This window comes from Orcinus orca, chromosome 11 (assembly GCF_937001465.1).
Source record: "Orcinus orca chromosome 11, mOrcOrc1.1, whole genome shotgun sequence".
NCBI lineage: Eukaryota > Metazoa > Chordata > Mammalia > Artiodactyla > Delphinidae > Orcinus > Orcinus orca.
The window spans coordinates 11,181,429-11,206,963 of NC_064569.1; the positions used below are offsets into that span (position 1 = coordinate 11,181,429).

Here is a 25,535-nt window from a genome sequence, read left to right on the forward strand (position 1 = left end):
CCCCCGACACCGACGTTTCCTATTTTTGTTGGTCATATTTAGACACATGTTGCACAGCACAACCGGTTGGGCATTTGTAGTGCTGCAAGTGCGTGTTATTGCAGGTTTATATGGTGGCCCATGGTGCAACAGGAAGAACAATGAAACTGCAGGCAGAAGACCTGGCTTCTCTCATGAAATATCTGTGTGTGACCTTGGACAAGTCGTTTTATTCTTTTAACGTCTCCATTTATCTGTAAAATGAGGGAATCCAAACATATTCTCTCTGAGGGACTCATTCAGAAATAGTAGTTGATGCTTCTATACTCTACTTGAATAGCACTTCATTCATTACTTGCATTTTCTAGGTACTTCTACAAAAAAGAAATCTCAAAACTACCTAATAATCATAACATGGAACGATAAGGTTGGAAGCCATGCTTTATAGAATTCTTGATTTTTTAATATATTTATATTAAAATATTTTGTATAATTATGCAGAATAGCAGTGCCAGCTTATCAAGACTTCAGGGGCAGAACAGAAGGTGAGTATATATGGCTTTTGCTGAATTGAAATGAACAGCTTTGAACCCTAGCAAAAACCATTTTCCCCTCAAGTCCAGCAGAGAATTTGTCGCATACTTGTGATGGTTAATTTTATATGTCAACTCAGCTAGAACACAGTGCCCAGATATTTGGTCAAACATGTCTAGATGTTGATGTGAGGGTAACTTGTAGATAGGATTAACATTTAAACTTTGAGTAAAGTAGATTATTCTCTAAACTGTGAATGGGCCTCATCAAATCAGCTGAAGGCCTTAAAAAAGCACCAAGGTCCCCGGGGAAGAGGAAATTCTGCCAGCAAACTGCTTTTGGACCTGAGCTGTAACATCCACATGGACTCTTCCTTGGGTCTTCACCCTAAGGGCCGACCCTGCAGATTCTGGACTTGCCAGCTCCACAATCACAGGAGCCAATTTTTAAATCAGTCTGTCTCTCTCTCTCTGTGTCTCAGTCTCCATAAAACCAGCCATTGCTGGGTTTAAAGACAAAAGGGAACCATGAGCCAATAAATGTGGGCACCTTGAGAAACTGAAAAGGGACCATGACCTTCAGTTAAAACACTGGTCTTGAGCGGGAGAGTGATCTGCGTTACCACAGATCCCTATATGGTGTGGTTTCCAAGAATGCATTGTGGACATAAACAAGGACTGCCTGTACTGATACAGGAAGTGGAAACAACACAAACCAGCGTCTGAGTGAACTCTGAAACATACCTGCAACCAATCACTGGATCTGGGTAAAGACAACTCATGATTCCAAGGGAACTTGGGGAAGAGCACTAAGTGAACTTTAGTATATTGTTCCCTGACGTATCTTTGTTTATGACTCTACAGGTGGCTAGTTGTTTTCCTCAGTCCCGTTGCAAAAAGAACTGGAGGAGACAGGAAGCGCAAGAACAATTTGACCCTCAGTGAATTCTCAATATTATATATATATATATATATCTCTTCCTTTTGGTTCTGTTTCTCTGGAGAACCCTGACTAGTATAACATCTTCCTAGACTTTTTCATTCAAGCCTGCCCTTATCCCATGTCTTCTGATTCAGCCCCAGCTAGAGGGTCCATCATTCAGTAATGAATGCAAGTGAAAGGGATCTACAAACTATAAAGTACTGTGCACATGTATGTTAAGATAATAGCAGTTATTACTGTCATCATCACTATCATCATTTTAGACATATTCAGTTTGAAACACTAGACACAATGAGGTATGCTCAGTGTTATATCATGTGAAAGGCTGGAATCTCTAAGAGAAGGAAGACCACACAGGGCAGGGTGATATTGTGCTCTGCTTCCACAACCCACCAGCCCAGCCACACATCAGATTATTAAAACCACTTCTGGGAAAGAACAGAATTCGTTGATTATGCATTCATCCCACATAGCTCTTAGCTCCAGCAATTCTCTACACCTCCAGAGACCTCTCATCTTCCTCTTCATCTACATTATCCAGAAAAGAAAAAAAAGCCAGCTGTCAGAGGGGGTGATCTTTTTAGCACTTTTCCAATCAAAACCAGCCTTTGCTGACTTCCTAAGAATAAATCCTGCCCTGGTCTCCAAAAAGCCTATGATAGCTTTTCAGTGCACTGGCTCCACCTAGTGACTGCTATCTAGAATGCACCCAAATTTTCTCAGTTTGGATCAAGTACACAGAATTGACAGCTAAAAATAAGATGATGTGTTTACAATAGTCAGACCTAGATTTCAGTTCCAGAGGTTTCCAGGGAACACTGCACATTGCTTATTTTAGGAGTACCTAGCATAACGTTAATAGTGTGGACACTGAGTTCAGACACCTCTGAGTTCAAATCCCTGTTCTATTCCTACTGTTTTTGCCTATGTGACTTTGGACAAGTCATTTAGCTTATTTAAGCTTCTTTTTTTTTTTTTTTTTTTTTTTGGTAAAAACTGGGTTAATTCTTATATAAGCTTTTTTTAAAAATTAGGTTAATTTTAATAGCTAAGGGGAATTTCTTAATAATATAAATAGATAGTAGATAGAATACCTAGTAGACTACATAGCCTTTAATAAACAATAATAAATCATAGTTATTTCTATTATTATCTACTTGGAGGACTTCCATAGACTATCCATTTCTATATGGGTTGCTACTCCCTACTCTTCTAACTAAACTAAACAGGAGATGATCAATTTTATTTTATTTATTTTTTTTGAATTTTATTATTTTTTTTATACAGCAGGTTCTTATTAGTTATCTATTTTATACACATCAGTGTATACATGTCAATCCCAACCTCCCAGTTCATCCCACCACCACCACCTCCACCCCCTCCACGCTTTCCCCCCTTGGTGTCCATACGTTTGTTCTCTACATCTGTGTGATGATCAATTTTAAAATGCTTACATTAGCACAGTTTGGGTCTGATAGATGCAGATTTTCCTGTAGGAATTATACACTCTTTGTTATGCTTCTGCCTAGAATAAATATTCTAATGATTCAATAAAGGCACTACATTTTTTTATTGAATGTGTGTCACATCTGTTCCTTTCTTTGGTACTACAATAAAAGTTTGAAGTTCATTCTTAGATCTATGACCTTGGGAATATAACCTTTTCAATTATCTCTAATATCTATTCTAAAACTAAATTTTCAACAGCATAATTTTGGGTCTGTCTTGAATGCAAAAACAAAAAAGACCATGTCTTAATGAATGGGGAAGATTTTTTAAAAGCACGAATATTTATAGTTAGTTGTTCATAATGTACCTTTGTTCAATTTCATAACCAAATCTTACTTCCAGAATCCCTTAGTTTGCAATACCACTGTCAGGCAGAAGAACTCAACCTTGCTCCCAGCCCTGTTCTTTCTTTTCTTTGGTTTTTCAGAAGTGGGTATTTTATATCCGGTCCCATCTTTCTCTATCTTTGCTTCTGGATACGTTTTTTTTTCCCCACGGAGAACTTTGTGATGTAGAGAAGAAAGCACTGGACTAAGACCCATGGAATCTGCAACCTCATCTCATCGGAATCAAACTCATGAGACCAGATACAGGTCACAGCCTAAGTCTCAGTTTCTGTATCTGAAAAATGACGATACCTACCTATCTTATTCTACAGAATTGTGGTAAATAAAATAAATTAGTGTAAGTAAAAGATCTTTGTACATTATAAGGTGCTTACAAATACAAAATCAGTGTGTAATTATTGCCCAGGATGAGAACTACTAGTTTATCAAGATCCATTTCCAGTCTTTTAAGTATGGAAACTCTCATATACCAATAATTGTATTTTTACTATGTATTGACTGAGAAAATACAAGTTTTCATTTGGATGTCATGCTCCTTACAGTAACTTCAAGGCCTCCCAGAAGGTCATGGTCATTCGTTTAGATGCCTAAATCAGTAAGGACATCAACCAAAGACACACTGGACTGGTTCTGTCTTGTTTTCAGGTTCCTCAAAACCAACTGCTTTCCTTTCCTAAATGTCCTCTACCACTGGCTCTGACTCCTAGTCCCTCTTCTTCTCTGCTGGTTCTCAAGAGCCTAAGCCCACCTGCCATTTCTTCCATAACTAGTAATGATAAATTCTTAACAGTTACTCATAGTTAAACCATATAGGCACACACCTCAACAGTGGAAAATCAAATTGTTATCACACATGGGAATGGAAAGATTTGAGTCCAAAGTACTGGTAAGAAGTACAAAACTACTGCCCTCCCCCAACGCTTGAGTTATTAATCATCTTGAGGTTGCAGTACTCAGACATCTGTTGGATAAAAGAACAGAAGAGAGGGAGGCAAGGAAATCTGCCAAGACCTGAGGCAGATGCTTCCTCTTAGATTTGGACCTATTAGCAATGTTACATGTTCTGACTCTCCCACAGGTTTAAGTTTCAACATCACACTTCTCTAATGTATTAAAACAACTCTAGTGGGGGTAGAACGTTAGCATAAGGAGTCCCAGGTATTATTGGGCCACTTCATTCATTCATTCATTCATTCATAAGCATTAGTTGAGAACCTACTAGCCTTAAATTACCCTGAGGCTTGAGACTTAAAGATTAAAGACACTGTTCTAAAAGTGTTCGCTGTCTACTGAGGGATTCAGTTTACAGTACGGTGGCCTCAGTTCAACTGTACAAGGAACCCAAGGTGTTCTGGAGTACATGGGTCAGCACCTAAACCAGAGGCGAGAGGGAATCCAAAGTGACTTCCCAGAGAAGGGAAGGCCTAAAGCAAGATCTGAAATATAAACGTAAGCTCATCAGGTGAGAAAGGGGTAACTTATTCCAGGTTAACCAACAGGGTTCAGAGACTTGAAAAGAGCTTGCTCATAAGATGCGAAGTGGAGGAGCTGGGAGATAGGAGAAAGAGTAGCTGAAGGCTCTTTAAGGAAGGGCTTGGGACTTCCCTGGTGGTCCAGGGGTTAGGCCTCTGCACTCTCTTGCCAAGGGTCCGAGTTCCATCCCTGGTTGGGGAACTAAGATCCTACAAGCTACGGTGTGACCAACCCCCACCCCCGCCGCAAAAAAAAAAAAAGGCTCCCTATGGCCAGCGGACAAGCTTCCACTGTGGCTGAGGCGATGGGAGCTACTAAAGGATTGAGTGGGAGAGCAGCTTAGATACCCCTTTCACAGTTTTCAGCATGGTCTCTGCAGAAAGTGAAGTGATTTCAAGGTTTAAAGAGAGCTGGATTTAGTTGAGTTATGAGGATCAGAGAAGGAAAATGCAGGAAAAGAAAAAGAAAGGAAGGAAATGTGTGCTGAAATGAGTTTGCCACCTATGCATTTTCAACAATCCACATCCCTTATTCTCTGCTTCTCTCCCTCACCACCACCAATACCATTTCTGGGTTTGACCTCATTATAGTCCACAGTATGTACATCACTGACTCAACTACTCAGAATAAACACGTTTAGAAAGAAGAGAACATGGACAGAAATACTGTAATACAAAAGGTTTTCTCACAATGTGGGAAGAAGTATGTATTTTTTCTTCCAAATTTCACATAGTCCAAGAAACACTGTAAGGATAAGTGCATGTTGCCATGGAAACTAGATGTCATCATTAGCATCATCAACAGGCTAAATGCCTGTTAGGTATTGTTCTGAGTTATTTCCTACTTACACTGGAAAAGAAAGATCTGATGTTCGCTGTGAAGGAATTTCTAATTCAAAGCACTTCTGGAATAACACATGCTTGCTAAGAAAGTGATGAACATTTTATCATTCATCACTGCTAGGTGCTAGGGATATAGAGATTAATAAGACTCAGTTCCTATCCACAGAGTTCAGTCTGGTGTGGGGGGCAGATGCATAAATGATTATTAGACAGTGTGGAAATGCAGTGGTAGTGATGTACACAGGGTATTATGCATAACCCCCAAAGCCCTGAAACGCTGACACTAGAAGAAGCAAATGCTTACTCAAGAAAAAATAATCTGTTTGTATATCTATTTCTTGTCTCATTATTTATCCCTGAACATAATGTTTTAAGTTTTATAATGCATAGGGGAGAAGACTCCCTTTGTCCTCTCCCTAAATGCCTCTCACTGCTCCTAATTTTACCCTTAATCTGTGAGATTCCCCCATTCAAACGCAGATCTCCTATAAAGGCTGTAAAGACTAGAATTATGGTTTCTACAAGCTGGTAAGTCAAAGAATGCGTGAATAATTTAGTCTCCGCCAAGCGCCAATAATCTTGTGTTCCAAAACTCTGGACCCAATGAGCAAATGATAGGCACGGCACTCGGGAGGGATAACAGGGAGCCCAGGAGAGTGATTAATCTTTGTTTCCTCTGTGTTTGCATCAGCCAACCCTGATGCAGGCTGCTGACGGCCTCTCTGCATCTGCCGGACTCTTGGATTGCCCTCTGGGGCCCCACTTGTTGCCAATGTTCCACTCGTTGCTTCTTGTTGGACCTCCGTGGCTTGGCCAACTGCCTAACCTTCTACCCCACATCTGCACCGTCCACCAAAGACTATGCTTTGCCTATCAGCCTCTTCCCTACTCCTGCAATAGAATCGCCCTCAAGTGCCTACTCTCCCAGGAGTCTATAGAGTTCTACTATTTTAGTATAAAAGCAGGATTCTCTAGAGAAATCTAGGCAAGAGGAATCAGGCTTACCACATACAGTGGCCAAGGACATGGAGTGTAGCATCTGAATCAGTTCCAGAAGGTCCTGGAGTTCTTAAAGGAGCTTCGATCCTAAGTGGATCGGGGCCTGCTGAAGACGTAACACTTGTTTCCCTCTGAGCAACAGCATAGTGATGTTTAAGGGGCCCCTAAGAGTCACACTCAGTTTCATGAGGAGAAAGAGTGATTAAAGAGAAACACCTAGTTCACAAATGGCCTAGAGTGAATTTTGGGATAAAATCATTTTTGGACTGACTGAAGCACTGGTTTTATGTCAGCCTGTGCAGCCAGAATTATGCTCAATACACGTTCCTTTCCCTTCCTTAACCCAGCTTTTCATTATTTACCTTCTTCTCTAAGGTTTTTACAATGATCCAATCTCCCTCCCCCAAATAACTATCCCTCTACCCTGCAATCCCCTCAATCCACTGTCCTATCTCTCTCTGATGCCTGCCTGTCCCACCCATCCTCATGGCCTTGGCCAGACAGTTCTCCCAACTTTGAGTGTGAACGTTGCTATCTATACACCTAGAGCTTTCAGTTTCCAGGCTGCTGCAGAGGGAGGGGAAACCCAAGCAGAGCCTGCTAGTCTCCATGAGTCGGGGAGAGGATGCTGGGTGTCCTAAAAGGCGAAATGGCTAGAGTTTGCAGGGCAGAGTCCTGGAGAGGAGTGAGCTAAAGCATGAGAGAAGTTCAGAGATCTGCAAAAGGTCTCATCAAGTATTCAGCTGAGTTTTGAAAGGTGCGTGCATGTGAGGAAAATACTCAAGACCAGGGAAAGAACCATAAGAAAGGACTAGAGGACTGAAGCTGTAATTTGCTATATTAATAGGTTATATCAAAAAAAAATCATATGATCATCTCAACAGGAATAGACAGTGAAGAAGGAGAGATCACATATGGTCATAAGGAAGCTTTTGCAGGTGATGAATATGTGCGTTATGCTGATTGTGGTACTGATTTCACAGGTATGTGCTTATGTCAAAACTTAGTAAGTTATATGCTTTAAATATGGGTATTTTATTTTACATCAATTATATTCCAGTAAAGTTGTCAAAAAGGGTTACTGACTATAGTAGAATAACAATGTATCTATATTTGTACAGTAAGAATTGAAATATACTAAATATTAAATATATTTTTATATGGTAAGAATAACAATTATTGTGGATATACAGCATATGTAGAAGTAAAATATAACAGGAACACAAAGGAAAGGAAGGGAGAAAGGTAAATGTACTGTTGTAACATTTTTATACTGTATATGAAATAGGATATGATTGTAAGTAGACTGCAAAAAGTTTAAAAAGTATATTATATTTCATAGAGCAATCACTAAAATTTTAAAAAGTGCTAAAAGCCTAGTGGAGGCAAGATGAAATCAGAAAAAATATCTAAATCCAAAGAAGTCAGGAAAAGAAAATAAAGAAGGAAAAAGCAATTGACACAAATAGAAAACAATTAGCAAGATGGTACATTTAAACCTAAGCATATAAATAATTACATTACATATAAAAGGTTTAAACAATTAAAAAGTGGAGATCGTCATTTTGAATTTTTTTTTTAAGGCTCAGCTGCATACTAACTCTGAGAAGAAACTCACTTTAAATATAAAGACACAGATGGTTAACATAGAAAGGAGGAAGAAGATATAAAATGCAAATGCTAATCAAAAGAAAGCTAAAGTGTCAATATTAATATAAGATTGAGTAGATTTTTAGAACAAGAAGTTTTTACCAGGTTTAAGAGGAATGTTTCTTAAAGATAGAGACCAGGGCTTCCCTGGTGGCGCAGTGGTTGAGAGTCCGCCTGCCGATGCAGGGGACACGGGTTCGTGCCCCGGTCTGGGAGGATCCCACATGCCGCGGAGTGGCTGGGCCCGTGAGCCATGGCCGCTGGGCCTGCGCGTCCGGAGCCTGTGCTCCGCAACGGGAGAGGCCACAGCAGTGACAGGCCCGCGTACCGCAAAAAAAAAAAGAAAAAGAAAAAGATAGAGACCAATTCACTAAGAAAATATAATAATTGTAAATGTATATTAACCTAATTACAGAGCCTGAAAATATATAAATCAAGAACTGATAGGAGAAATAGAAAAGCCTACAAACTGGGACTTCCCTGGTGGCGCAGTGGTTAAGAATCCGCCTGCCAATGCAGGGGACACAGGTTCAAGCCCTGGTCCGCGAAGATCCCACATGCCGCCGAGCAACTAAGCCCATGAGCCACGGCTACTGAGCCTGCGCTCTAGAGCCCGTGAGCCACAACTACTGAGCTGCGTGCTACAACTGCTGAAGCCCGCGTGCCTAGAGCCCGTGCTCTGCAACAAGAGAAGCCACCACAATGAGAAGCCCATGCACTGCAACAAATATTAGCCCCCACTCGCCACAACTAGAGAAAGCCCGCACAGCAACAAAGACCCAAAGCAGCCAAAAAATAAATTAATTTTAAAAAAAAAACCTACAAACATGTTAGAAATTTAAATACTCCTCTTTAGTAAACAGTAGCACAAGTAGACAGAAATAGCTGTAGAAGACTTAAACAACACTATCAACCAATTTGACCTAACTGACATTTATAGATCACTATACCCAGTAACAGCAGAATATACGTTCCTTTTGAATTCACATGGAACATTCACCAAGATGGACTATACTTTTGGATATAAAGCAAATTTCAATAAATTTTGAAGTCTTTAAATCATATATAGTATGTTCTCTAACCACAACTAAATAAAACTGGAAATCAGTAGCAGAATGGTGTCTGGAAAATCTCCAAGTATTTGGAAATTAAATGACATAATTATAAATAATCCAAGGGTTAAAGAATAAAACCTAAGAGAAATTAGAAAATATTTGAAGTAAATAAAAATGATAATACATCATATCAAAACTGTGGGATGCAGCTAAAACAGTTCTTAGAGAGAAATGTAGGTGGTATTAAATGCCTATATTAGAAAAGGAGAAGGGTCTAAATCAATGATCTGAAATTCTTCTATAAGAAACTAGAAACAAGAAGAGCTAAACCCAAAGCAAACAGAAGAAAGTAAAAAATAAAAGTGTAGGAACCAATGAAACAGAAAATTTAAAAAATAATACAGAAAACCAGTAAAACCAAAAACCTTTTCTTTTGAAAGCTTAATAAAATTGATAAGCCTCCAGCCAGACTTAAGAGAGAAAAAAAACACACGACTTACAAATATCAGGAATGAAGATATTCCTGAGAGGGAATATTCCAGAGGGGGGCAACACTATAGATTCTAGAGACATAATAAGAAAACATTGTGAATAACTTTATGCCAATAAATTTAATAACTTACATGAAATGGACAAATTCCTTTAAAAAATAAAATAAAGCTCATTCAAGAAGTTGATAACCTGAATATCCCTATAGCTATTAAAGATATTAAATTTGTAGCTACAAATCTTTCCACAGAAAAATGTCTAGGCCCAGATGGCTTCAATGGTGAAGCTTTTAAACAAAAATAATACCAATTCTACACAAACACTTAGAGAAAGTAGATGAAGAAACACTTTCCAACTGATTTTATCAGGTCATTATTATTCTGATAGTTAAATCTGATAAAAATATTATAAGAAAAGTATATATCATTATCCCTTATGAACATAGATGCAAAAATCCTTTAAAAATATATGTAAAAATCAAATTTGGTAAGATATATATATATACACACACATATATATGTGTGTGTATATATATACATATATATTTTTTAAGTAGTTTATCCTGGAATCCAAGGTTAGTTCAACATTTGAAAATCAGTCCATATAAAAAGTAAAACCGAGTAGTGAGAAAGATGGCGGAAGAGTAAGACGCAGAGATCACCTTCCTGCCCACAGATACACCAGAAATACATCTACACGTGGAACAACTCCTACAGAACAGCTACTGAACGCTGGCAGAAGACCTCAGACCTCCCAAAAGGCAAGAAAGTCCCCACGTACCTGGGTAGGGCAAAAGAAAAAACAGAGACAAAAGGATAGGGACGGTACCTGCACCAGCGGGAGGGAGCTGTGAAGGACGAAATGTTTCCACACACTAGGAAGCCCCTTTGCGGGCGGAGACTGCAGGTGTAGGAGGGAGAAAGCTTCGGAGCAGCGGCAAAGAGCACAGCAACAGGGGTGCGGAGGGCAAAGCGGAGAGATTCCCGCACAGAGGATCAGGGCCGACCGGCACTCGCCAGCCCGAGAGGCTTGTCTGCTCACCCGCTGGGGCGGGCGGGGCTGGGAGCTGAGGCTCGGGCTTCGGTCGGAGCGCAGGGAGAGGCCTGCGGTTGGCGGCGTGAACACAGACTGCAGGGGATTAGTGCGCCACGGCTGGCCGGGAGGGAGTCCGGGTAAAAGTCTGGACCTGCCGAAGAGGCAAGAGACTTTTTCTTCCCTCTTTGTTTCCTGCTCCGCGAGAGCGGATTAAGAGCGCTGCTTAAAGGAGCTCTAGAGACGGGCGAGAGCCGCGGCTAAAAGCGCGGACCCCAGAGACGGGCATGAGACGCTAGGGCTGCTGCTGCCGCCACCAAGAAGCCTGTGTGCGAACACAGGTCACTATGCACACCCCCCTTCTGGGGAGCCTGTGCAGCCCGCCACTGCCAGGGTCCCGGAATCCAGGGACAACTTCCCCGGGAGAACGCACGGCGTCCCTCAGGCTGGTGCAACGTCACGCCGGCCTCTGCCGCCGCCGCAGGCCCGCCCCGCCCTCCGTGCTCCTCCCTCCCCCCCGGCCTGAGTGAGCCAGAGCCCCCGAAGCAGCTGCTCCTTTAACCCCGTCCTGTCTGAGCTAAGAACAGACGCCCTCCAGCGACCTACACGCAGAGGCGGGGCCAAATCCAAAACTGAGCCCCGGGAGCTGTGAGAACAAAGAAGAGAAAGGGAAATCTCTCCCAGCAGCTTCAGGAGCAGCGGATTAAAGCTCCACAATCAACTTGATGTACCCTGCATCTGTGGAATACCTGAATAGACAACGAATCATCCCAAATTAAGGAGGTGGACTTGAGAGCAAGATTTATTATTTTTTCCCCTTTTCCTCTTTTTGTGAGTGTGTATGTGTATGCTTCTGGGTGATATTTTGTCTGTATAGCTTTGCTTCCACCATTTCTCCTAGGGTTCTATCCGTCCGTTTTTTTTTTGTTTGTTTGTTTGTTTTTTTAAATATTTTTTTCTTGGGCTTCCCTGGTGGCGCAGTGGTTGAGAGTCCGCCTGCCGATGCCGGGGACACAGTTTCGAGCCCTGGTCTGGGAAGATCCCACATGCCGTGGAGTGGCTGGGCCCGTGAGCCATGGCTGCTGAGCCTGCGCACCCGGAGCCTGTGCTCCGCAACGGGAGAGGCCACAGCAGTGAGAGGCCCTCGTACCGCAAAAAAAAACTTTTTTTCTTCATAATTACTTTTTATTTTAATATATTTTATCTTACTTTATTTTATTTTATTTTATCTTCTTTCTTTCTTTCCTTCCTTCCTTCCCTCCTTTATTCCCTCCTCCCTTTCTCTCTCTCTCTCTCTCTCTCTCTCTCTTTCTTTCTTTCTACTTTTTCTCCCTTTTATTCTGAGCCATGTGGATGAAAGGCTCTTGGTACTGCAGCCAGGAGTCACTGCTGTGCCTCTGAGGTGGGAGAGCCAACTTCAGGACACTGGTCCACAAGAGACCTCCCAGCTCCACATAATATCAAATGGTGAAAATCTCCCAGAGATCTCCATCTCAACACCAGCACCCAGCTTCACTCAACGACAGCAAGCTACAGTGCTGGACACCCTATGCCAAACAACTAGCAAAACAGGAACACAACCCCACCCATTAGCAGAGAGGCTGCCTAAAATCATAATAAGTCCACAGACACCCCAAAACACACCACCAGACGTGGACCTGCCCACCAGAAAGACAAGATCCAGCCTCATCCAGCACAACACAGGCACTAGTCCCCTCCACCAGGAAGCCTACACAACCCACTGAACCAACCTTAGCCGCTGCGGACAGACACCAAAAACAACGGGAACTACGAACCTGCAGCCTGCAAAAAGGAGACCCCAAACACAGTAAGATAAGCAAAATGAGAAGACAGAAAAACACAGCAGATGAAGGAGCAACATAAAAACCCACCAGACTAAACAAATGAAGAGGAAATAGGCAGTCTACCTGAAAAAGAATTCAGAATAATGATAGTAAAGATGATCCAAAATCTTGGAAACAGAATAGACAAAATGCAAGAAACATTTAACAAGGACCTAGAAGAACTAAAGATGAAACAGACGATGAACAACACAATAAATGAAATGAAAAAACTCTAGATGGGATCAATAGCAGAATAACAGAGGCAGAAGAATGGATAAGTCACCTGGAATATAAAATAGTGGAAATAACTAATGCAGAGCAGAATAAAGGATGAAAAGAACTGAGGACAGTCTCAGAGACCTCTGGGACAACATTAAATGCACCAACATTCGAGTTACAGGGGTTCCAGAAGAAGAAGAGAAAAAGAAAGGGACTGAGAAAATATTTGAAGAGATTATAGTTGAAAACTTCCCTAATATGGGAAAGGAAATAGTTAATCAAGTCTAGGAAGCACAGAGAGTCCCATACAGGATAAATACAAGGAGAAATACGCCAAGACACATATTAATCAAACTGTCAAAAATTAAATACAAAGAAAACATATTAAAAGCAGCAAGGGAAAAACAAAAAATAAGACACAAGGGAATCCCCATAAGGTTAACAGCTGATCTTTCAGCAGAAACTCTGCAAGCCAGAAGGGACTGGCAGGACATATTTAAAGTGATGAAGGAGAAAAACCTGCAACCAAGATTACTGTACCCAGCAAGGATCTCATTCAGATTTGATGGAGAAATTAAAACCTTTACAGACAAGCAAAAGCTGAGAGAGTTCAGCACCACCAAACCAACCTTACAACAAATGCTAAAGGAACTTCTCTAGGCAAGAAACACAAGAGAAGGAAAAGACCTACAATAACGAACCCAAAACAATTAAGAAAGTGGGAATAGGAACATACATATCGATAATTACCTTCAATGTAAATGGACTAAATGCTCCCACCAAAAGACACAGATTGGCTGAATGGATACAAAAACAAGACCCATATATATGCTGTCTACAAGAGACCCACTTCAGACCTAGAGACACATACAGACTGAAAGTGAGGGGATGGAAAAAGATACTCCGTGCAAATGGAAACCAAAAGAAATCTGGAGTAGCAATTCTCATATCAGACAAAATAGACTTTAAAATAAAGACTATTAGAAGAGACAAAGAAGGACACTACATAATGATCAAGGGATCAATCCAAGAAGAAGATATAACAATTGTAAATATTTATGCACCCAACATAGGAGCACCTCAATACATAAGGCAAATACTAACAGCCATAAAAGGGGAAATCGACAGTAACACATTCATAGTAGGGGACTTTAACACCCCACTTTCACCAATGGACAGATCATCCAAAATGAAAATAAATAAGGAAACACAAGCTTTAAATGATACATTAAACAAGATGGACTTAATTGATATTTATAGGACATTCCATCCAAACACAACAGAATACACATTTTTCTCAAGTGCTCATGGAACATTCTCCAGGATAGATCATATCTTGGGTCACAAATCAAGCCTTGGTAAATTTAAGAAAATTGAAATTGTATCAAGTATCTTTTCCGACCACAATGCTATGAGACTAGATATCAATTACAGGAAAAGATCTGTAAAAAATACAAACACATGGAGGCTAAACAATACAGTTCTTAATAACGAAGTGATCACTGAAGAAATCAAAGAGGAAATAAAAAAATACCTAGAAACAAATGACAGTGGAGACACGAAGACCCAAAACCTATGGCATGCAGCAAAAGCAGTTCTAAGAGGGAAGTTTATAGCAATACAATCCTACCTTAACAAACAGGAAACATCTCGAATAAACAACCTAACCCTGCACCTAAAGCAATTAGAGAAAGAAGAACAAAAGAAACCCAAAGTTAGCAGAAGGAAAGAAATCATAAAAATCAGATCAGAAATAAATGAAAAAGAAATGAAGGAAACGATAGCAAAGATCAATAAAACTCAAAGCTGGTTCTTTGAGAAGATAAACAAAATTGATAAACCATTAGCCAGACTCATCAAGAAAAAAAGGGAGACGACTCAAATCAATAGAATTAGAAATGAAAAAGGAGAAGTAACAACTGACACTGCAGAAATACAAAAGTTCATGAGAGATTACTACAAGCAACTCTATACCAATAAAATGGACAACCTGGAAGAAATGGACAAATGCTTAGAAATGCACAACCTGCCAAGACTGAATCAGGAAGAAATAGAAAATATGAACAGACCAATCACAAGCACTGAAATTGAAACTGTGATTAAAAATCTTCCAACAAACAAAAGCCCAGGACCAGATGGCTTCACAGGCGAATTCTATCAAACATTTACAGAAGAGCTAACACCTATCCTTCTCAAACTCTTCCAAAATATAGCAGAGGGAGGAACACTCCCAAACTCATTCTACAAGGCCACCATCACCTTGATACCAAAACCAGACAAGAATGTCACAAAGAAAGAAAACTACAGGCCAATATCACTGATGAACATAGATGCAAAAATTCTCAACAGAATACTAGCAAACAGAATCCAAAAGCACATTAAAAGGATCATACACCATGATCAAGTGGGGTTTATCCCAGGAATGCAAGGATTCTTCAATATGTGCAAATCAATCAACGTGATACACCATATTAACAAATTGAAGGAGAAAAACCATATGATCATCTCAATAGATATAGAAAAAGCTTTTGACAAAATTCAACACCCATTTATGATAAAAACCCTGCAGAAAGTAGGCATAGAGTGAACTTTCCTCAACATAATAAAGGCCATATACAACAAACCCACAGCCAACATCATCCTCAATGGTGAAAACCTGAAAGCATTTCCACTAAGATCAGGAACAAGACAAGGTTGCCCACTCTCACCACTCTTATTCAACGTAGTTTTGGAAGTTTTAGCCACAGCAATCAGAGAAGAAAAGGAAATAAAAGGAATCCAAATCGGAAAAGAAGAAGTAAAGCTGTCACTGTTTGCAGATGACGTGATACTATACATAGAGAATCCTAAAGATGCTACCAGAAAACTACTAGAGCTAATCAATGAATTTGGTAAAGTAGCAGGATACAAAATTAATGCACAGAAATCACTGGCATTCCTATACACTAATGATGAAAAATCTGAAAGTGAAATCAAGAAAACACTCCCATTTACCATTGCAACAAAAAGAATAAAATATCTAGGAATAAACCTACCTAACGAGAGAAAAGACCTGTATGCAGAAAATTATAAGACACTAATGAAAGAAATTAAAGATGATACAAATAGATGGAGAGATATACCATGTTCTTGGATTGGAAGAATCAACATTGTGAAAATGACTCTACTACCCAAAGCAATCTACAGATTCAATGCAATCCCTATCAAACTACGACTGGCATTTTTCACAGAACTAGAACAAAAAATTTCACAATTTGTATGGAAACACAAAAGACCCTGAATAGCCAAAGCAATCTTGAGAACGAAAAATGGAGCTGGAGGAATCAGGCTCCTTGACTTCAGACTATACTACAAAGCTACAGTAATCAAGGCAGTATGGTAGTGGCACAAAAACAGAAACATAGATCAATGGAACAGGATAGAAAGCCCAGAGATAAACCCACGCACATACAGTCACCTTATCTTTGATAAAGGAGGCAGGAATGTACAGTGGAGAAAGTACAGCCTCTTCAATAAGTGGTGCTGTGAAAACTGGACAGGTACATGTAAAAGTATGAGATTAGATCACTCCCTAACACCATACACAAAAATAAGCTCAAAGTGGATTAAAGACCTAAATGTAAGGCCAGAAACTATCAAACTCTTAGAGGAAAACATAGGCAGAACACTCTATGACATAAATCACAGCAAGATCCTTTTTGACCCACCTCCTAGACAAATGGAAATAAAAACAAAAATAAACAAATGAGACCTAATGAAACTTCAAAGCTTTTTCACAGCAAAGGAAACCATAAATAAGACCAAAAGACAACCCTCAGAATGGGAGAAAATATTTTCAAATGGAGCAACTGACAAAGGATTAATCTCCAAAATTTATAAGCAGCTCATGCAGCTCAATAACAAAAAACCAAACAACCCAATCCAAAAATGGGCAGAAGACCTAAATGGACATTTCTCCAAAGAAGATATACAGACTGCCAACAAACACATGAAAGAATGCTCAACATCATTAATCAGTAGAGAAATGCAAATCAAAACTACAATGAGATATCATCTCACACCAGTCAGAATGGCCATCATCAAAAAATCTAGAAACAATAAATGCTGGAGAGGGTGTGGAGAAAAGGGAACCCTCTTGCACTGTTGGTGGGAATGTGAATTGGTACAGCCACTATGGAGAACTGTATGGAGGTTCCTTAAAATACTACAAATAGAACTACCATATGACCCAGCAATCCCACTACTGGGCATATACCCTGAGAAAACCATAATTCAAAAAGAGTCATGTACCAAAATGTTCATTGCAGCTCTATTTACAATAGCCCGGAGATGGAAACAACCTAAGTGTCCATCATCGGATGAATGGATAAAGATGTGGCACATATATACAATGGAATATTACTCAGCCATAAAAAGAAACAAAATTGAGCTATTTGTAATGAGGTGGATAGACCTAGAGTCTGTCATACAGAGTAAAGTAAGTCAGAAAGAGAAAGACAAATACCGTATGCTAACACATATATATGGAATTTAAGGAAAAAAAATGTCATGAAGAACCTAGGGGTAAGACAGGAATAAAGACAAAGACCTACTAGAGAATGGGCTTGAGGATATGGGGAGGGGGAAGGGTAAGCTGTGACAAAGCGAGAGAGAGGCATGGACATATATATACTACCAAATGTAAGGTAGATAGCTAGTGGGAAGCAGCTGCATAGCACATGGAGATCAGCTCGGTGCCTTTGTGACCGCCTGGAGGGGTGGGATAGGGAGGGTGGGAGGGAGGGAGACGCAAGAGGGAAGAGATATGGGAACATCTGTATATGTATAACTGATTCACTTTGTTATAAAGCAGAAACTAACACACCATTGTAAAGCAATTATACTCCAATAAAGATGTAAAAAAATAAAATAAAATAAGAAATTAAAAAAAAGTAAAACCATATGATTATCTTAATAGTGGCAGTAAAGCTTTAGACAAAATTCAATACCCATTCATGATAAAACAAACAAACAAAAAAAAAAAAGCTTTCAACAAACTAAGAATAGAACAGAATTTTCACAACCTGATAAAGGGTGTCTTGAAAAACATACAGCTAAGCTAATATCACTTAAAGGAGAAAGATTGAATCCCTTCCCCCTAAGATCAGGAAGCATGTCCACTCTCTCCACCTTCATTTAACACTGTGCTGAAGATTCTAGCTAGAGGAATAAAGCAAGAAAAAGAAGGAAAATGAATATACTTTGGAAAGGAAGTAGAACTGTCCTTATTTGCAGACAACATGATTATCTATATGAAAAGTCTCATGGAATTAAATAAAAGTGAGTTTAACAGTGTCTCAGAATAGAAAGCCACTATACATAAATTAATTCTATTTCTATATGTCAACAACAAACAATTGAAAATTAAAGTTTTCTAAAGTAACATTTGTTATAACATTAAAAATATGAAATATTTAGGGACAAATAAGTAAATATGTGTAAGACCGATACACTGAAACCTACAAAGCATTACTGAGAAGAAGTAAAGAAGACTCAAGTAAGTAGAAAGAATGCCATGCTTATGGATTAGAAGGCCCAGTATTGTGAAGACGTCGATTTTCCCCAGATTGAAAGACAGATTCAATTTCAATCCCAATCAAAAATCTCCACAGGCTTTTTAGAAATTAACATGCTGATTCTTAAAATGTATAGGGAAATACAAAGGATCTAGAAGAACCAAAATAGTTTTTAAAATAAGAACAAGTCTGTAAGTCTTACATTACCTGATTTCAAGATTTAAAATAAAGTTACAGTGATCGAGACCATGTGTATTGACATAAGGGTAGACACACAGACCAATGCAACAGAATAGAGATACAGAAAAAGACACGCATTTATGGTCAATTAATTTTCAAAAGAATACCAAGATAATGCAATGGGGAATGATGATCCTTTCAACAAATGGTGCTGGAAAAGTTGGCTATCCATATGAAAAAGTGAACCTCAAGATGGTTCCTCAAAAAGTTAAACATGAAATTATTATGATCCAGCAATCCCACTTCTACATATACATACAAAAAAATTGAAAGCAGGGACTCAAACAGATTTACCCCAATGTTCATAGTAGCATTATTCACAAGAGCCAAAACATGGAAACAACCCAAGTACCCATCAACAAATGAATGGATTTAAAAATTTTGCTATATACATACATTGAAACGTTATTCACCCTTAAAAAGGAATAAAATTCCGATATATGCTACAACATGGAGGAACCTTGAAAACATTATGCTAAGTGAAAGAAATCATGCACAAGATGACAAATATGGTATGGACTCATTTATATGAGATACCTAGAATAGATAAATTCATAGAGACAGAAAATAGAGAATGGGGAGGGGAAATGGAAATTATTGTTTAATAGGTACAGAGTTTCTGTTCGGAATGATGAAAAAGTTCTGGAAACTGAGAATTGAATTCTTGAAATCTTAGAATCCAAAATTTAATCAGGAGACTAACAAATAAACTACCACAATGGACCAGGCAGAAGATGAGAGTGGTAGCAGTAGAGACAGAAAAAAGTAGACGAATTCATAATATATTCTAGCAGTAGAACCAAATGAACTTGCTGGTACATGGTTAAGCGAGATGGGAAAGAGAGGAATCAAGAATATCACATAGGTTTTTGAATTGAACATTTGGGTGGAATATGGAGCTATATGTGAATAGATGGAAAAATCAGGAGTTCAATTTCAGCCTTTTTCAAGTTTAAGATGCCAATAAGACATCATATGGAAGCTGCTGAAGGCAGCTGCAGATACAAATCTGGAGGTCCCTGCTCCCATGGTGCTTATAATCCGCGATGGTTAATTTTATGTGTTAACCTGACATTTGGTCACACATTATTCTGTGTGTGCTGTGAGTGTGTCTTAGATGAGCTTAACATTTGAATCTGTAGACTTATTAAGACAGAGCGCCCTCCCTGAAGTGGGTGGGTCTCATCCAATCAAGTGAAGACATGAAAAGAACAAAAAGGCTGAGTAAGAGGGAACTCCTCCTGCTTGGCTACCTTGAGCTGGGACACTGGTCTTCCTGCCTTTAGACTCTTCTTGGGTCTTAAGCTGCTGGCTTTTGGACTGGAATTTGTACCATTGGCTCTCCTGGAACTACACCATCGGCTCTCCTGAGTCTCCAGCTGGCCAACTGCAGATCTTAGGATTTCTCAGTCTCCATACTCACGTGAGCCAATTCCTAACAGAGAATATAAAAGTGGTGCCTATAATTATGATTGTGATAAGGGTTACACAGCATACATATAGGTACTCTGGGAGCATATATCAGGAGGAGAGTCTAATCCAGGCTGAGGAAGGAGGAAAGAATTTTCTGAAATTCAGAATAATTGATTCCAAACTTGGAAATAAGGCACAATGATGATTACTTGATACTTTTATATCATACCAGAGAATATTTTTAATAAGCCTATTTGACTTTCATGTGAGTCTCTCAGAAAATATCACTTAAAAAAATAACTCACTGCTGACAAGGGACATTTTTAAAGACAGACCTGGGGCTTCCCTGGTGGCGCAGTGGTTGAGAGTCCGCCTGCCGATGCAGGGGACACGGGAGAGGCCACAACAGTGAGAGGCCTGTGCTCCGCAACGGGAGAGGCCACAACAGTGAGAGGCCCGTGTACCACACACACACAAAAAAAAGACAGACCTGAAAGAATACAGATTAACCTGGTAAGGTGTCATGGTTTTATAGTAAACCATGTTGTTAATACTTGTAGGATATTAACTAGTTTTGCATACAACTTAACATTGTTATTTTGACATTTCTTTCTTATCAGAATATACAAACCCCTGTTCTTCAACACATCTTAGAACGAGCATTATTCCTGCTGACTCCCTCATCAATGAGTTACATGGAGCTTAAGCTCCTGCTCACATATAACTCTTTGAGAAGTGTGCTGGGGAAAAACTATTTTTATAAATAAACCATATTTTTATAAAAGCTAAGATCAGAACAATGAAGAGGAGCTGGCTGGATACTGCCTGTTGGGTGTGTCGGGCAGCAGGAAGCATAGGGACGTGTTCTAGAGAAAGTGAAACTGCAGTGCAAAAGCACTAAAGTTTAAAAAACAAAAAGCACAATAAGTTCTAGGAACTGGAAAAATATAGGGGAAAATCTTAAGTACTGAGAGGAGAACAGAAAATATAATAAGATGAGGCTAAGGAGAAAGGTGGGGATCACTGAACAACAGAAGGATCCACTGAAGAATTTATTCTGGGGAGGGACTCGATTGAGATTATGTTGGCTGAAATCTGAAAAGTAAAATAGAAGAAAGCAAATTTGGTTTGGAATAAACTCTCAGGAGGCCCTTGCGATCATTTAGGCGAAAAAGATGATAGTTTGATCTTGGGCAAAGGAGAAGGAGAAAAGGAAAACAGAGTCAAGAGATGGTTCGGAGATGGAATCAATATAACTGACTATTGACAAATGTGGAAAATAAGGGAAAGGGCAGAGATCAGGGTTGCTCTCAGATTTCTGGCTGCAGCAGTGAATGGTAATGCCCTGCAGAGTAGCAGCTGTGTTGGCTTGAGTCTCTGAGTCACAAAATACCCCAGGGAAAGAGCAGGTGTCATCTTTAGCTGTGACCATAAAGTGGCATGCTGTCGGGAGAGTGGCAGCCTGCCTGGGCCACTTTACCTTGGAATATGGTACTTACTCGGTCCTCTGCTCCAGCCACTGCCCTGGGCACTGGCATGATGCTCATTTGCAACAATCATTTCCCTTGGTCACTTGCCCAGACACCTCCTGGGCCACAAAAATAATCCTCAGTTCCTTAAAAAACTAAAAATAGAATTACCATATGACCCAGCAATCCCGCTACTGGGCATATACCCAGAGAAAACCATAATTCAAAAAGACACATGCACCCCAATGTCCACTGCAGCACTATTTACAATAGCCAGGTCATGGAAGCAACCTAACGACGTGCCCATCAACAGACGAATGGATAAAGAAGATGTGGTACATATACACAATGGAATATTACTCAGCCATAAAAAGGAATGAAATTGGGTCATTTGTTGAGATGTGGATGGAACTAGAGACTGTCATACAGAGTGAAGTAAGTCAGAAAGAGAAAAACAAATATCGTATATTAACACATATATGTGGAATCTAGAAAAATGGTACAGATGAACTGGTTTGCAGGGCAGAAATTGAGACACAGATGCAGAGAAGAAACATATGGACACCAAGAGGGGAAAGCAGGGGTGTGGGGGTGGGGGTGGTGGGATGAATTGGGAGATTGGGATTGACATATATACACTAATATGTATAAAATAGGTAACTAATAAGAACCTGCTGTAAAATAAATAAAATTTAAAAGAAAAAGAAAGTCTACTCTTTCTTTTTCTTTATGTACTTTAGTACATAAATATCACAGTACATAAATATTTATGTACAAAATAGTACATAAATATCACATAAAGTACATCACATATGTACTTTATGTGATATTTATGTACTATTATAACTTGGAGAGCTATGAAAACAAAATGCAATTAATTATTTTAACTTCATTAAAAATCAATGATTTAATAAAAAAAATAATAATAATCCTCAAATTAGGCAACAGACACAATAGAGAAAGTGAGGACCTCTGGCACATAACCATTTTCCCTTTCCCTACCTTCTCTCAGGGTCCCATTAATTCTCTTTTTGTGTTTTCAAGCACAAAAGGGTGTGTGACTCATCCCCTTCTTGGAAGAAGGAACTATCTGCTGTAACAATCCTACCCCTCACCCCTTAGCTACCTGAATTCTCCTGGGGAGGCCCCACCACCTAGCAGCTTCTCCTTTTATGAAACTTGACCATCTCAAGCTGAAACTAGCTCTGCTTCCTGAACAGCAAGATGCAATCACACTTATAGGACTTGAATCTTCCAAGTACAGAAAGCCGAATGGGAGCGGTGTTGCAATGCATCCATGCCTCAGTAGGGGTTCACCATCTAAGCATCCACAAGGGGCTCTCTTGTGCCCTTTCACCTATTCAACAAAGGTTCAAAAAACACTGCTGGGCTTCCCTGGTGGCGCAGTGGTTGAGAGTCCGCCTGCTGATGCAGGGGACCCGGGTTCGTGCCCTGGTCCGGGAAGATCCCACATGCCGCGGAGCGGCTGGGCCCGTGAGCCATGGCCGCTGAGCCTGCGCGTCCGGAGCCTGTGCTCTGCCAACAGGAGAGGCCACAACAGTGAGAGGCCTGCGTACCGCCAAAAAAAAAAAAAAAAAACCATTGCTAAGTGCCATTTTCTATCTAGGCAATGGGAATACAATAATGAATTAAAGTAAAAGGTTCCTGGCCTTTTAGTTCTTATATTTTTATAGGGAAAACAATTAGTAAGTAAACACATAAATAAGCAACATAATATAAAAGTAGAATTACCATATGATCCAGCAATCCCACTTCTGTGTATATTTATATGCAAAGCAAATGAAAACAGGATCTCAAAGGGATATTTGTGCTCCCATGTTTATTAAAGCATCACTCCCAATAGCCAAGATATGGAAACAACCTAAGTGTCCATCTACAGGTGAATGGATAGAAAAGATGTGCCACACACACACACACACACACACACACACACACACACACACTGGAATATTATTCAACCGTAACAAAGAAGGAAATCCTACCATTTGAGACAACATGGATGAAGCTTGGGGACTTTATGCTAAGTGACAGAAAGACAAATACTGTGGATATCACTTATATGTGGAATCTAAAAAAGCCAAACTCATAGAAAAATAGAGTAGAGTGGTGGTGACCAGGGGTTAGGAGGGTAGGGGAAAATAGGAAGATATTAGTCAAAGGGTACAAACCTCCAGTTATAGGGTGAATAAGCTCTGAGGATCTAATGTACAGCATGGTGATTACAGTTAATAATACTGTGTTACATGCTTGAAAGTTGCTAAGAGAATAGATCTTAAATGTTTTCACCACAAAAAAAGAAACAGTAATTATGTGATGTGATGGAGGTGTTAGCTGATGCTAATATATTATTTTGCAACATATAAATATATCAAATTAACATGGTGTACACCTTAAATTTACACAATATATGTTACTTATATCTCAATAAAGCTGGGAAAAATGCTTAAGAAAAAAATAAAATAAAAAATTGGAGTTTACTTAAAACTGAAAAGCAACATAATACATTGTGATGAAAGTTATGAATAAAATAAACAAAATGATGAGATAGAAACTAAGGAATGACCCTCATCAAGAAAGGTGTTTCTGAGGTGGCGGCATTTAGGCTGAGACTTGAAAGGTGAGAATGAGAGGCTGCCTGTGTTTACTGCAGGTGATGCTATAAAAATCATCAAGCTATGTATTGAGAATAAATCTGATGTTATTAGAGTGCTGTTTGGGGTCAGTGGTAGTTATATGAAGGCAGAAGTGATGCTGTTGCCGGAACTTAATTCATAACACTGTGGAATAGGAAACTATATTTTGAAAAAAGACAAATGTGATTTTCCCTTTCACCTTTTTGGAAATATGACTTCTTCCTAGTAAACCCAAAGTATCCTGGGGGAGAAGGAGGTGCAGATTGGATCAAGGCTGTCAAAGAAGGAAGGAAGAGAGCAGAAGTTATTATTCAACTTGTCACACTCAAGAGAATTTTGCAGCATAACAATAGGCTAGGAAATGCACAATTGAGAAAGAAAGGATTCTGTAAAGTTTAACTCCCACTAAATATATCAAGCGCTAGACCTGATAGACTGTATCACATTTAAGTAGAGTAGAGGTTAAAGAAACATTCTTTCCTGACCCAGGGGACTGTAGAACTGGAAGGGGGAGGGAGGGAGGGGGTGGATGGCAGCTCCCCCCTCCACACCCTGCTGGGTTTCTAGTTCCCTGGAGGTGTGTTGGACAGGCTGAGGGAGAACACTGGGAACTGCGGGGTCTCTGCACCACTCCTCATTTGGGGCTCTGGGAGGAGCAGCCCTGCATCAACTTGGGGAAGAAGTAGGCGCCAGCATGACTTGGAGCACTGTTCCTCTGAATGCTTGTGGACCAACTGATTTTTATTGTTTGTTTTTTTCCATTCAGCCCTGGTACATTTACAAAATAAACTAAGAATAAGTCAATAGAAAAAGGAAGTGAAAAATAAAATAAGTTGAAACAGAAATACAAGCCCACATTTTTTATTAGATTCAACAGACATAGAATTACTCTCAAATGGCTTTAAAAGTTTCTACACACTTTAACCAGACCCTGTTGGAAGACGGAGCCGAGACGTTAAGCTCAGCTTTTAAAGGGCATGGGCATCCCACAGATGGGCTGCCCCTTCAGTAGTTGTTATCTGGCGCCCAGATACTTCCCTTGGCTGGGCAGGTGATCTCCATGTGTCATCATCTGTTGTTTCTTTATGATAACACTGGGTGGGACCTAGGACAGACTGGGGTGAGAGGAAGACAGGACAAGAAAGGCAGAAACCAGCCTTAAAGGAGAATGGAATTGCTTTTGACATCAGAAAGAGCTTTGCAGCCTGCAGCCACCCTAAAATCACCCTGTGTGGGCTTCCCTGGTGGCGCAGTGGTTGAGAGTCCGCCTGCCGATGCAGGGGACACCGG

The 25,535-nt window shown here is 39.9% G+C and overlaps 1 long non-coding RNA gene across 1 annotated transcript in view; it reads right to left on the bottom strand.

Moving 5' to 3' along the window:
- The window catches only part of LOC125960575 (uncharacterized), an 89,273-nt gene extending 67,545 nt beyond the window's left edge, over positions 1-21,728 (bottom strand). The window contains exons 1-2 of the long non-coding RNA XR_007470381.1: positions 21,622-21,728; positions 19,963-20,144 (exon numbers count right to left, since the gene is read on the bottom strand). This is a non-coding gene — a long non-coding RNA (uncharacterized LOC125960575). The remainder of the gene's footprint in view (positions 1-19,962; positions 20,145-21,621) is intronic.
- Between the last annotated feature and the right edge of the window lie 3,807 nt (positions 21,729-25,535).